Genomic DNA, 15,842 nt, shown 5'->3' on the forward strand with positions numbered 1-15,842 from the left:
ACATACAGCGTACCATCCGGATCTTCCAATGGGGTGTTTTTAAGGTCCACTCGACCTTTTGTTTCTTCTTCAGTCCTCAAGTAACAATCATGTTCTGCTACTTCATCTGACTCTGTGCTAATTGGTAACAAAGTTGCCGGGTTCAGAACATTACAACGTTTTATTTGAATGTGGCTTGCCAACAGCGTCAACTCGTACCCAGACAACCTTGCACTAGTCAAGTGCTGAGTTTTCGTCCGATTCAAAAGAGTATCGACTGCATGCGGAACCATCACCGTAAGCATATTATCCATGACCAATCCTGCTGATTGTCGGATGGAGACCGCGGCTGCCGCTGTTGCTCGTAAACAACACGGCAATGCTCTAGCTACCGGGTCCAAGGTCGAGGAAAAATATGCACATGGACGTTGCTTACCACCAAAAGGTTGCGTTAAGACACTCAAAGCACAACCTTCTCTCTCGTGAACATATAATGTAAACGGCTTGCTGTAGTCGGGAGTACCCAACACAGGAGCCGAACATAATGAATCACGCAGCTCAGAAAAACTTTTCTGACATTCTTCCGTCCATGGTAAAGGAGTCGAAACATCCTTGCACGTAAGAGCCACTAATGGTTTCGCTAGCAATGAAAAATTAGGAATCCATTGCCTGCAGTACGACGTGATACCTAAAAAGGCACGCACATCTCTTTGGGTTGTTGGCACAGCCATGCGCGCAATTGCTGCAATTCTCTCTGGGGTCAACCTCCTTCCCTCCTTTGACAATAAGTGACCTAGATAGGTTACTTCTTGACAACAATATTGGAGTTTAGAAGGGGACACCTTATGATTCAACTCACAGAGATGTTGCAGCAACGATACCGTAGCAATTTTGCAAATGTCCTGAGTATCAGCAGCTACCAATAAGTCGTCGACGTATTGGATTAAGGCCGCACCAGCCGGCAACCTAAACGCATCCAGTTGACCCTTCAAGGCTTGACTGTAAATTGATGGACTTTCACAGTAGCCCTGAGGAGCGCGTTTGAACCGGAAGCTGCGTCCACCAAGAGAGAAACCGAAAAGGTCTCTGCTCTCCTCGGCAATCGGGATGCTGAAAAACGCATTTTTCAAGTCAATCACCGAAAACCACGATGCAGAAGCTGGAATCAGAGTCAGTAGCGCCGTGATGTCAGGCACAACGGGGAATTGAGGAACCACAATTTTATTCACCTCCCGTAAATCGATAACAAAGCGATAAACAGGTGGTTTCGAAGGATCAGTACGTTTTAGAATGGGCAGTACAGGACTGTTGCACACGTTTCCCCGAGTCTCTTCAATAACATCTTTCTCGATCAAATCATAAATGATCGCTAACAGTGCTCGTTCACCATCAAGGGAGATACAATATTGGGGAATACGTGGCAATCGCACATTAGACTTCAACTGAACAACATATGGTGAGATATCAAGTAGGCCCACATCGTTGGGACCTGTCGCCCACAAAGACGCAGGAAGAGAACTCAATTCCGGTGGAAGCTTGTCGAGAGACAAGTACATGGGAGAGACAACCCTCTCTCCTAACGTAAGCTTTACACCCGCAGGAGAACAATACAAAGTCGCATACAAACGTTTGAGCAAATCCAGGCCCAAAAGATTTTCACCACAACCCGTGGTTAGAATCAACGGAGCTTCTAGCTCACGTGGCCCAATTTTAAGGGGCAAAGGGCACGAAACTGGATTGCTAACGGGGGCGCCAGAGAATCCAACGGAAACATTTGTTAAGCCAGACAAAGGTGCGCCAGGGAGTTTCGAATGCTTAATGGAACTTTTCGCTGCACCAGTGTCCAACAGAAAAGGCTCAACGACGCCCGATGTAGCAACTGCGACGTAAGGCCCTCTCTGATCAACCGGAACTGATACCACTCCCTCTCCTTGTCTTTGGCTGTCCTAGTAATTACTGTCGTCAGTTCCCTGATCGACGTAATAATCGTCTACATTGTACTGTGCAGATCGTCCTTGCGACGATCCACGTTGATCAAAACAATTATCGGAATTTGATGAGTTATCTGAGCGATCGTTCTGAGCTCCACGACCTCTACCACGTGGTGCCTGCTGCGAACCACCACGACCTCCTCTAGACGAGTTACCACTATTACGTTCATTTAGAACAGGACAATTGAATTTAATGTGACCCTCTTGTCTACAATAAGCACATTGATTGTATCCTAACGAGGATCTTTGGGAAGAGGAGTCATTACGAGTTTGGGATCGGTTCGATTGCGGCTGCGATCTATTTTGTTGCGAATTATTCTGATTCGAACGTGGAGGATACGCTTGCTGAAGCAGCACTTTAGTTTTTAGCTCTTTCGTCTTTTTATCAGCACGGTCACTCTCTTCTTTCTCTCTATTCTCATAATATTGTGCCGTAGCCAATATCTGAGCTGAAGTAGAAACGGCCCATGCACTTTCTGAATTCTTCAATTTATTGCTCAAATCGGGCAGCAAGTTCGAAACAAATTTATCCACGAACAACCTTTGACCACCCTCAGTGCTCATATCCTGACCACTATGATCGATGAATGCCTCCTCGAACCTCGTAAAGAAGTCGGAAACACTCTCGTCCTTCTTTTGCTTACAAGCTGACAATTTGTCCCAATTTACCCTCATAGCTGGCATAAGAGTTTTCATTAACGTTATTATTCTTTGAGGGAGAGCAGTAATCAACTGTTCAGGCTTAGCACCACCAACTTGCAACCCATCTGCCGCTATAATGGCCGCCCAATCACCACCTAATTCGTTTGCGTGATTTTCCTGACGAATCTTAGCCCATACCGGTTGCGGTACAACATTGCCAAACAGCATGTCAATATCGGCAAGATTCATTATCGTGGCATCTACAAGCTGCGATAACTCTTTGTAATACCCTGCAGGATTTTTGCGAGGGTCAGGCAAAGATTGCTTCACCTGTAACACTTCTGAGCGTTTCCACGGGAGATGTATCCATACTCTCTGGAAATGCGGCGGAACAATAGGAATAGCAGTAGCATCACCTGGCATCCACACTGGTGGAACTTCGCGCATAGGAAATTGACCAGACTCATCTGGTTGTCTTTCGACATCCTCAACAAACAAGGCTTGGGGTATAGGAGTGGGACGAAAAGATAGCAACCGTTCAACAGCACGTCGAACATTGGTATCCACTATCAGTCCAGTCGAGAACTGAAGCTGTAGGTCAGACAAAGCGGTCAGCACCTCGTCAGGTGCGTCGGCCGATATCTGATCGCGAAGGACCTTGCACATTTCCTCGAACACAAATCTCTGGGTTGGTATATTGAACTGACAAAACGTGTCGAGTACAATACGGGGTGGATTTCTAAGGGGGTGCGTCATCCAACCCATCGCCATATTATATAGCGAAGCACGTTCCCTATTACCTGGAAGCTGACTACGTCTCTGAGGACCATCTGAACCAGCGGACCCAAGAACAGGTCCAAGCGAATGAAAGAAGCTAGCCGCAAGAGGAGAATTACGACTACGAGTAGAGGGAGAAGTATAGGACACAAGACTAACAAGTGAAGGAGTAGAAACAGAAACAACAGCAGGGGTTAACAAAGCAGGAGCAGTAGCGTGAGCAGGAGTATGTGGAAGCGGAGGAGCAGTAGGAATAGCAACAGACGAAGGAGCAGGGACAGTCGGAAGAACGGGTGCAGGTTGAGGAACAGGCAAAGGAAGAATAGGTGCAGGAACAGGTACAGGGGGAATCACAGGGGCTGTGGTACCCTGTACATACGGAGGTGGCGATTTCATAAGATAGGACATTAAAGGATCCTCAACTGACTCATCCTTCTTTTCCGGCTCCGTAGGCAAAGCAGGATAGCATTTATCTATAGTCATACGCTGTAATCTGTCAAACACTTCCTTTTCCCTAACCTCCTTATCATGCTGGAACTGCTCTGCTTTCTTTACAATAGTACCAGCACTATCTCTCTGATTTCGCTTAGTCTGTCTGATTTCTTTCTGTCGGGCTTCTTTACGCCACAACCGAAAGGCATCAAACATGGCCGGCCTTGACTTCTTCGCGAACAATTTAACCTCTAGATTATCTAAGATCGGGGCCTCGAAGCTACCATGTGGTGGCCAGCGAAGGTCACCATCTTTCTTCGTATATTTGATCCAGTATCGGGCCTAGCCCATGTTTGCTGTACAGTTCATAAGTGGGAGTTCCAACCGGAGGTATCGGACACGAGTCCTCCAGTCGGGAATCCGTACCACAAGGTCTGAAACAACTAAACAAAGTACTGCGACCAGGCATCTTGCACACTAGCCGAGTTTCACAAACTTCAAGGGTTACGGGATTTACCAAGTCCCAGCAAAGAACAAAACCCTCGGTTTTTGGCGGCTGCAGTCGTCAAACAACACAACAAAGTACCAAGAACTACAAATGCAATGGAACCATGCAACCACTAAGTAACCACAACCAAGAACTCTGGGAGCGACCCACAAATACTTAACTCAAAGATCGATGGCGTCTCCAGGAAGGCCCGTCAATCGTCTCGCTATACCAAGATCTACGCCAGGCGCCAAAACAGGTCTACAGTCAGGGCAGCAGTCCGTCGCAGCCGTCAGGAGGCGGGAATCTTCGCGGGAAAAGTCTTCGGGCCACTTATTTCGACAACAGGATCGATGAAGCGGAGTGCACCTTCCCTCGGAGATTTCACACGAAGTTCCTCACGATCGTCGGGCTTGGACCGGTACCACTGATGCAGCCCCACGTGGGGCGCCAACTGAAGGACTGGGTTCTTTAAGACCCAGCGGTGCCAGGGCACAACACCTGAAACCTTCGTGGGTAACCTGCTCCGGCGTACGAATGACAGAGACACGGGACACTTCCTTCGGCGTCAAAGATTCAAGGTTTATTTGCTGCAGGGAACACAGATATCACGACAAGTACAACTCGTGCAACTTGGGGAGACTGCTTCAAATTGGTTCTGTGGATCGCTCCTTTTATACAGTTTTTACCCATAGGACAACATGGTACACAAAGGTTTACAACCCGGTTCCCACCATTATCCCCCAGAGGGGTCGCTTTGGTCACTTTGATACACATAAGGTCCGGAACATAAGTGCGGAAACATTTGGCGGTTCCCAACTGTAAAAACCCATCTTCCCAACATTAGTGCATTCCAATCGGCAGTAAAACAGATCGAAATAGGAACAAAGACAGGTGCAGAGGAAGACGGAGACAGTGGGGAGATCGGAAAGGGTGTAAAAGGGGAGGTATCGGGAAACACGAGATACAGGCATCAAAGGGACGTGCCTAATGAGATGCACGGCTGAGACAATAAACCGGCACGGCGAGATGAGCCTCGAGCGGGGCCATCTGCCTTACAGTATCATCCCCCTCATCATAAAGACACTTACAAAGGACATGTGTCTTCCGCGAATATCTTGGGAGTCCCAGGGTCGCGAAGCGGACAGCGTCCGTTCGCTGGCTACTTGAGGGCAAGAGACAAAATGGATGCCGTATCTAAGATGGAACCCGTGGGTACAGATGAAAAACCCACATAACAAACGAACGGTTTAAGTTAGCACAGCGAAACTGCGCACACTTACTAAACTCGTCATTTGCGGTTCATAGATACCAGACTCGACCATATTCGTGCGAGTCGAAAACACCACTTACAATTGTCACGGAACCTCAGTGTCTAGTGTTTTTGGCAATACTTGAGATTTTTATCACTGAGTTAGAAGTGGCCAAACATTGCTCAAATTTGCCTGTGTAACCCCTTTTCCTTATATGTTGTTTGTCTCAAAGTATGGTACAGGATTGTGCCTTCTAACCAAGTATCATCTTCTTATCATTTGAAATAAATACCCTGCCCGGCTGGGCAGAGGCAAATATAGTCTCCTATTATGGCCTATATTATTGTGTTCATGGTGATTCTGATTAGCTAAGGACCTTTGTTTTTTCAGAGAATACTTCCCCGTGATCTTAAGCCATTGTCTGGGTACCCTTGTTATAATTAAAAAGTCGGAGATTCCATAGGGCATGTGTACTGCCCACCCTCATGGGGGGATTGGTCGGCACTGGAGGAATGGGAGACGTTGGGGGTCCAGGTGATGGGTGACTTGTATGAGGACGGGTGTTGTTACCCTTCCAGACGTTGCAAGAGAGGCATGAACTGCCGCAAGGGGATTATTTGCTACATGCAGCCCTGGTATCGGCAATACAGCATCCCTGGAAAGAGGGGCTTTTGAAACCAAAGACCTCTATGACATGTCACTATGTCGTAATGGCGGCGGGGACGACGAAGGGGATCACCTGTGTGTATAGGCGACTGGTTGCAGAAGACCTGCAGCCACTGCAGGGCTTACGGCGAAAGTGAGAGGTGGATCTAGGGAAGGACATACCAGAAAAAACGTGGGCGCAATTGATTCAGAAGGCCTGGAAGAGTACTAGGAATGCCAGATTTCAATTAATACACTTCTTTATGTTACACAGGGCTTACTTAACCCCAGCCAGGATGAATCGGTACTTTCGGACAGATACCACCCGGTGCCCATGCGGCCAATTAGAGGGGGCAGAGCTGCATCACAAGTTGTGGAGTTGTGGACAGTTAGGAACATATTGGGAAGAGGTGGTCGAGCTGCTCTGTGGGATAACAGACTGCCACACAGACACTGACATGGGCACATGTATACTACGCTGGTTTCCGCTTACCCCCAGAATGAGAATGGACTTGGGCCTACTGCTAGCTGAGAGAGATCACGGCTCAATGGAAGTCAAGGCAGAGGCCTAGAATAGGGAAATGGAAATCGAAGTTACTCAAGTGGGCTAAGCGCGAGAGCGCGGTTAGATTGCAACAGGCGGTACGTGCTAATAATGAGAAGGCAATGTAGGCGGCGAGGGCGTGGGAGGCCCTAGTTCTAGCTTTACAGATGCCTGACACAGACTCGGAAGTGGGATCCGTCGGGGAGGCGGCAGTGGACCTCCCTTGCCTGACCCGAGAATAGGAGTGGTCCTAATAATTTAGCCCAGAGGTGAATATTGAGAGTCCTGCGAGAAGAACAAAGGCAGCTGACATTGTCCCCTAATTATACTGAAACGAGACACCAAGGACATGATACTAATATTGAAAAGGGTAAAGAGGGAACTGGATACACTGGAAGACGAGGGAGGGGGTGTTATTGTGATGGATCATTGTCATTTATTCGAATCTCATCATTATGCATAGATATTGAGTAGTCCTAATCTTGGGCCCGATTCACAGAACTAACTTAAGACAAAATCCTAAACTTACTACTTTTGGTATTCACAGAAGTTAGGATTTTGTCTTAAGACAGACTTAAGTTAGGATTCTGTCTTAAGTCTGTCTTAAGACAAAATCCTAACTTCTGTGAATACCAAAAATAGTAAGTTTAGGATTTTTTCTTAAGTTAGTTCTGTGAATCAGCCCCCTTGATCCCAATCACATATGAGAGCATATATAGAGGAGTTGGCAGAGAAGGTAATAATAATGTACCATAAATGAGAGGTATGTCACAATCCCGAGAGAGAGGGCGGGGATAACAGGATGGAGGGGATGTATGGAACAGATGTAACTAATTGATGTACGATTGCCATGCGCTGTTTTGGGAAAAAAAATAAAAATGGATTTAAAAAAAAAATCTGAGGGGGTATCCTGGCGCTGAGTGGGGGTGGGTGTGTGTGTGTGTGTGTGTGTGGGTGTGTCTGGCCCTGCCCACGGTAGGTTGGTTAATTCATTGAAAAGCCAGGAGTCAGCTTCTTGCATAATTCAAGAAGAGAGGAGAAAGGAGAAGGCTCTGATGTGGAGCTGGAGGCCGTCCCATCCTTTAGGAGCGAAGAAAGAGAACGCCCGTCCTCCTGACCTGGTTCTGTGTACCCGTGAGAACAATAAATGTTGCACCTCGAATCCCCTGAAAATGTAGAACAACAGAGCCTAGGCTCCTTTCAGACCTCAATTCCACACTGCACTCGCGGGTACACCGGGATTTGAATGGCCAGGGTTACTTTCCAACACTGTGTCTGTGTTTCCCAGGGCTCGAGTCGGGGTACCACGCGGATGGATGGCGTCCCCCCCACTTATTTTACCGGGAGCTCGATAACTGGAGCAAATGGAGCCGTACATTCACTCTTTGGCCTCTCTGGGGCGAGATCGGAGCTCATTAAGAACGCTGCCCCCGCACTGGCTTCTCTGATGCAATCGCATCTAAGGGCTGCGCGAGCGAGGGGAGGCAATGAGTCTGATGGTGCAAGCCACCTTTTGTGACGTCACTTCTTGTCGTGACGTCGGCGTCCCCCACTTTTTTTTAGGACTTCCCCCGAAAAGCCCATCCCGCCCGCATCACATACGACGCCACTACCCTCTCTGCCCTTAACATCGGCAGACTCCATAACTGCTACCAAGCTGCCCCAGGACACACCCATGGACCATTCACCTGCTATTCCTGCAAGTTTACCTGCGTCCGAACCCTCACCAAATCCACTGACACTAAACGGAACATCAACTCCAATCACCTAAAATGCATCCTTCTCAACACCCGTTCTGTCCACAGTCACGCCATCCAACTCTGGAATATACTTGACACCACAGCTCCGGACGTCGCCTTTCTCACCGAAACATGGATGAATGCCTCATCTACGCCCGACGTCTCAATAGCCATCCCTGAAGGCTACAAGATCATCCGCAAGGACCGCACCAACCAGATAGGAGGAGGCATTGCCATTGTTCACAAAAACACCATCCGCATCACGACCAGTTCCGATAACAACCTCGCAGCATCCGAACACCTTCACTTCCAGATCCACATCGACCCCAAGACCACACTCAGGGGAACCCTCATCTACAGGCCACCAGGACCCCGTACACAATTCTGCGAAGACATCACTGACTTCATCAGCCCACACGCCCTCCCCTCCGAGGAATATATCCTTCTAGGAGACCTCAACTTCCATCTGGAAAAGAACAACGATAACAACACTACCACCCTTTTGGACAACCTCGCAAACCTTTGTCAACACCCCAACCCACTGTGCAGGACACATGCTTGACCCAATCTTCTCATCTAGCAAATACATCTCCTTCGATCACACCACAGCTCTCCATTGGACAGACCACAGCTGCGTATACTTCAACTACCGAAAAACTATAACCCATAACAACCCACAACAAATTCCTCGCAGAAACTGGAACAAGATCACCACCGACCAGCTTCTCACATCACTCAACCAAAACCCTCCCACCAATCCGTCAGACCCTAACCAAGCAGCCACCAACCTTGCACAATGGATAACCCACAGCACTGACGAATTAGCACCCATGAGAAACAATCCAACCAAACAAGGCCACAAATAAGACCCCTGGTTCAATGAGGATCTTAAGATATCCAAGAAGACATGCCGAACCCTCGAGAAAGCCTGGAGAAAAAACCCATCCACCGAAAACCTAACCACTTTCAAGAACGCCACCCGTAAACACCACCAACTGATCCGTTCCGCCAAGAAATCAGCATTCAAAGATCGACTCGACAACAACGCCCACGGATTGGTGTCACTACAACGCGTTTTTTTACAACGCATTCCGTTACATCGGAATTTTTACAACGCAGGATCCATTACATCGGATGCCATTACAACGCATGGCATTACATAGCAGATGCTATTACAACGCATGGCATTACATCGTAAGTATAGGTAAGTATACCTTTTTAAAAAAAATGTAATTAAGTTAATTTAATTAATTTCATTTAATTAATTTAATTAAAATACATTTTAAAATAGTAATTAATTTAATTTAATAAATTAAAATCTATGTATTTAATTTAATTTTAATAAAAATTGTAATTAATTTTATTTAATTAATATAATGAAATTAATTTAATTTAAATATTTTTTAAATTGTAATTAAATTAAATAAATTAAAATAATTTATTTAATTTAATTAATTTAATTAAAAATGTAATTAATATAATATAATTAATTTAATTTAATAAATATATTTTAATTAATTTATAAATGGTAAATATAATTTAATTAGCCCTAAACACAAACCTACCCCTGAACCCTAAAATACCCCTGTACCCCAAAACCCAAACCCAGCCCTAAAACCTAAAAATACCCCTGTACCCCAAAACCCAAACCCTGCCCTGAAACCTAAAAACACCCCTGTACCCCAAAACCCAAACCCTGCCCTAAAACCTAAAAACACCCCTGTACCCCAAAACCCAAACCCTGCCACCTAAAAATACCCCTGTACCCCAAAACCCAAACCCAGCCCTAAAACCTAAAAACACCCCTGTACCCCAAAACCCAAACCCTGCCCTGAAACCTAAAAACACCCCTGTACCCCAAAACCCAAACCCAACCCTAAAACCTAAAAATACCCCTGTAACCCAAAACCCAAACCCAACCCTAAAACCTAAAAATACCCCTGTACCCCAAAACCCAAACCCAACCCTAAAACCTAAAAATACCCCTGTACCCCAAAACTCAAACCCTGCCCTAAAACCTAAAAGCACCCCTGTACCCCAAAACCCAAACCCTGCCCTAAAACCTAAAAATACCCCTGTACCCCAAACCCAAACCCTGCCCTAAAACCTAAAAATACCCCTGTACCCCAAAACCCAAACCCAGCCCTAAAACCTAAAAATACCCCTGTACCCCAAAACCCAAACCCAGCCCTAAAAGCTAAAAATACCCCTGTACCCCAAAACCCAAACCCTGCCCTAAAACCTAAAAATAACCAAACACCCCAAAACATATACCTCAGTACCCCAAAACATATACTCCTATACTCATACTTATTATAAAAATTACTTAAATTAATATATTTAATTTATAATATTAAAAACCATAAATAAATATATTTATTTATAATTAATAATAATTAAATTAATTATATAATATTAAATAAAATAAAAAAAATTATATACTTACCAATACTTACGATGTAATGGTATGCGATGTAATAGCATCTGCTATGTAATATCCTGCGTTGTAATAGCATCCGATGTAATGGAACCAGCGTTGTAAAAGCTGCGTTGTAACAGCATTACGATGTAAAAAATGCGATGTAACAGTAACATACCAACGCCCACAGCAGCAAGGAACTATTCAACATCGTAAAAGAATTTACCAACCCCTCAGCCGGCACCAACGACATCACTCCCTCCCAAGACCTCTGCCACTCCCTAGCATCTTTCTTTCACAACAAAATTGCCGACATTCACAACAGCTTCATAAACCAGCCAAGCGATCAGTCCACCCCATCCACCTCTGAACTGAAACCCTCCCCAAACAACCTTTGCACCTGGAACCCAGTCACCACTGAAGACACCATCCGCCTGATGAACTTCATCCACTCAGGATCGCCTACAGACCCTTGTCCCCACCATATTTTCAACAAAGCAGACTCCATCATCGCACCCCATCTTCGAGACGTCATCAACTGCTCCTTCAACTCCGCTACCTTCCCCGAGAGCTGGAAACACGCCTAACTCAGCGCTCTCCTGAAGAAACCCACGGCAGACCCCACTGAACTTAAGAACTACCACCCTATCTCGCTCCTCCCATTCCCTGCCAAAGTCATTGAGAAAGCTGTCAACAGTCAACTCACCGCCTTCCTTGAATCCAACAAATCCCTCGACCCATCACAATCCGGATTCCGAGCCAAACACAGCACCGAAACCGCCCTCATCGCACCAACAGACGACATCCGAACGCTGCTGGACAATGGAGAAACTGTCGCCCTCATCCTGCTCGACCTCTCCGCAGCCTTCGACACAGTCTGTCATAACACCCTCATACAACGCCTAAGTAACATCGGAATACAAGGAAAAGCATTGAAATGGATCATCTCGTTCCTCTCCGGGAGAACCCAGAGAGTACGTCTTCCTCCCTTTAGATCAGATGCCTCCGATGTCATCTGCGGCGTACCTCAAGGTTCTTCACTTAGCCCCACACTCTTCAACGTATACATGAGTCCCCTCGCATCCATCGCTCGCCAACACAACCTCAACATCATCTCCTACGCAGACGACACCCAGTTGATCCTCTCCCTCACCAAAGACCCGAACGCCGCCAAAACGAACCTACATGAAGGAATGAAAGAAGTAGCCGAGTGGATGCAAAGCAGCCGCCTAAAACTAAACTCGGACAAAACGGAAGTCCTCATACTTGGATCGTCCCCCTCCGCTTGGGATGACTCATGGTGGCCACCAGCACTGGGAAATGCCCCCAAACCTACGAACCACGCAAGGAACCTGGGCTTCATCCTGGACTCCTCCCTATCCATGTCCAGACAGGTCAGCGCTGTCTCTTCGTCTTGCTTCAACATCCTACGTATGCTCAAAAAAGTCTTCCGCTGGATCCCCACCGAAACTAGAAAGACGGTCACCCACGCACTAGTCACCAGCCGATTGGAAACGCACTGTATGCCGGAACCACAGCCAAACTTCAGAAAAGACTCCAACGCATCCAAAACGCCTCAGCCAGACTCATCCTAGATATCCCCCGCAAAGCTCACATTTCCAGTCACCTGAGAGACCTCCACTGGCTTCCTGTCAGCAAAAGAATAACATTCCGTCTCCTCACCCACGCACACAAAGCCCTCTACGACCTAGGGCCCGAATGCCTCAACACGCGCCTTTCCTTCTACACCCCCACCCGCGAACTTAGATCGTCCAATCAAGCCCTCGCCACAATACCACGCATCCACAGATCCACCATGGGGGGAAGATCCTTCTCCTTCTTAGCGGCCAAAACATGGAACTCTCTCCCCTCCCACCTTCGCCTCACTCAGAACCACCTCTCTTTCAGAAAACAACTCAAAACCTGGATTTTCGATAAATAACCTCCCCCTTCCCTCAAGCGCCTTGAGACCCTATGGGTGAGTAGCGCGCTATATAAATGCCAAACTTGAACTTGAACTTGAGATTATAACAGAGTGCATGGGGGGGGGAGAGAGAGAGAGACTGAGGGGCGGGCATGGACACTGTCAGGTAGAGCTACACAAAGGAGGGGGAGGGACAGATGAGGCAAGAAGGAGGGACTGCAGGGAGAGGAGGGAGACATGGAGCCAGGAAGGAGGGGCTGCAGGCAGAGGAGGGAGACATGGAGCGAGGAAGGAGGGACTGCAGGCAGAGGAGGGAGACATGGAGCCAGGAAGGAGGGACTGCAGGCAGAGGAGGGAGACATGGAGCCAGGAAGGAGGGACTTCAGGGAGAGGAGGGAGAGACGTGAAGCCAGGAAAGAGGGATTACAGGGACAGGAGGGAGACATGGAGCCAGGAAGGAGGGACTGCAGGGAGAGGAGTGAGGCATGGAGGCAGGAAGGAGGGACTTCAGGGAGAGGAGGGAGAGACGTGAAGCCAGGAAAGAGAGATTACAGGGAGAGGAGGGAGACATTGAGCCAGGAAGGAGGGACTGCAGGGAGAGGAGGGAGGCATGAAGGCAGGAAGGAGGGACTGCAGGGAGAGGAGGGAGAGACGTGAAGCCAGGAAAGGGGGATTACAGGGAGAGGAGGGAGACATGGAGGCAGGAATGAGGGACTGCAGGGAGAGGAGGGAGACATGGAGGCAGGAATGAGGGACTGCAGGGAGAGGAGGGAGGCATGGAGGCAGGAAGGAGGGAGAGGAGGGAGATATGGAGCCAGGAAAAAGGGACTGCAGGGAGAGGAGGGAGGCATGGAGGCAGGAAGGAAGGACTGCAGGGAGAGGAGGGAGACATGGAGGCAGGAATAAGGGACTGCAGGGAGAGGAGGGAGATATGGAGCCAGGAAGGAGGGACTACACGGAGTGGAGGGAGACTTGGAGCCAGGAAGGAGGGACTGCAGAGAGAGGAGGGGGGCATAGAGCCAGGAAGAAGGGACTGCAGGGAGAGGAGGGAGACATGGAGCCAGGAAGGAGGGACTGCAGGGAGAGGAGGAAGCCATGGAGCCAGGAAGGAGGGAGAGGAGGGAGACGTGGAGCCAGGAAGGAGGGAGAGGAGGGAGACGTGGAGACAGGAAGGAGGGAGAGGAGGGAGACGTGGAGCCAGGAAGGAGGGACTGCGGGCAGAGGAGGGAGACATGGAGCCAGGAAGGAGGGACTGCAGGGAGAGGAGGGAGAGATGTGAAGCCAGGAAAGAGGGATTACAGGGAGAGGAGGGAGACATGGAGCCAGGAAGGAGGGACTGCAGGGAGAGGAGGGAGGCATGGAGGCAGGAAGGAGGGACTGCAGGGAGAGGAGGGAGAGACGTGAAGCCAGGAAAGAGGGATTACAGGGAGAGGAGGGAGACATGGAGCCAGGAAGGAGGGACTGCAGGGAGAGGAGGGAGAGACGTGAAACCAGGAAAGAGGGATTACAGGGAGAGGAGGGAGACATGGAGCCAGGAAGGAGGGACTGCAGGGAGAGGAGGTAGACATGGAGCCAGGAAGGATGGACTGCAGGGAGAGGAGGGAGACATGGAGCCAGGAAGGAAGGAGAGGAGGGAGGCATGGAGCCAGGAAGAAGGGACTGCAGGCAGAGGAGGGAGACATGGAGCCAGGAAGGAGGGACTGCCGGGAGAGGAGGGAGACATGGAGCCAGGAAGGAGGGACTGCAGGGAGAGGAGGGAGATATGGAGCCGGGAAGGAGGGACTGACTACATAGAGATGAGAGAGACATGGAGCCAGGAAAGAGGGACTGCAGAGAGAGGAGGGAGATATGGAGCCGGGAAGGAGGGATTACAGGGAGAGTAGGGAGGCATGGAGCCAGGAAGGAGGAACTGCAAAGAAGAGAAGGGCTGCACAGTGGTAGGGGGAAGGCCTAAAAGTATGAAGGAGGGACTGCAGGGAGGGTGGTTATAGGGACTGATGGAGAAATGGAGCCAGGAAGGAGGAACTGCAGAGAGGGCAGTTATAGGGACTGAGGGAGACATGGAGTCAGGTAGGGGGAACTGCAGAGAGGGCGGTTATAGTGACAGAGGGAGACATGGAGCCAGGAAGGAGGGACTGCATGGAGATGAGTGATGCAAGGAGCCAGGAAGGAGGGAGAGGATAGAGACATGAAGCCAGGAAAGAGGGATTACAGCGAGAGGAGGGAGACATGGATCCCGGAAGGAGGGAGAGGATAGAAACATGGAGCCAGGAAAGAGGGATTACATGGAGAGGGGGGAGACATGGAGCCAGGAAGGAGGGACTGCAGGGAGAGGAGGGAGACAAGAAGACAGGAAGGAGGGAGAGGATGGAGATATGGAGCCCGGAAGGAGGGACTGCAGAGAGAGGAGGGAGGCATGGAGCCAGGAAGGAGGGACTACACGGAGAGGAGGGAGACATGAAGCCAGGAAGGAGGGACTGCAGAGAGAGGAGGGAGACATGGAGCCAGGAAGGAGGGTCTGCAGGGAGAGGAGGGAGGCATGGAGCCAGGAATGAGAGAGGCAGGGAGCCAGGAAGGATGGACTGCAGAGAGAGGAGTGAGACATGCAGCCAGGAAGGAGGGACTGCAGAGAGAGGAGGGGGGCATGGAGCCAGGAAGGAGGGATTACAGGGAGAGGAGGGAGGCAGGGAGCCAGGAAGGAGGGACCGCAGAGAGAGGAGGGGGACATGAAGCCAGGAAGGAGGGACTACACGGACAGGAGGGAGACATGGAGCCAGGAAGGAGGGACTGCAGAGAGAGGAGGGAGACATGGAGCCAGGAACGAGGGACTGCAGGGAGAGGAGGGAGACATGGAGCCAGGAAGGAGGGACTGCAGAGAGAGGTGGGAGATATGGAGCCAGGAAGGAGGGATTACAGGGAGAGGAGGGAGCCAGGAAGGAGGGACTGCAGATAGAGGAGAGAGACATGGAGCCAGGAAGGAGGGACTACACGGAGAGGAGGGAGACATGGC

Source organism: Lissotriton vulgaris, chromosome 1_2, assembly GCF_964263255.1.
Source record: "Lissotriton vulgaris chromosome 1_2, aLisVul1.2, whole genome shotgun sequence".
Taxonomy (NCBI): domain Eukaryota; kingdom Metazoa; phylum Chordata; class Amphibia; order Caudata; family Salamandridae; genus Lissotriton; species Lissotriton vulgaris.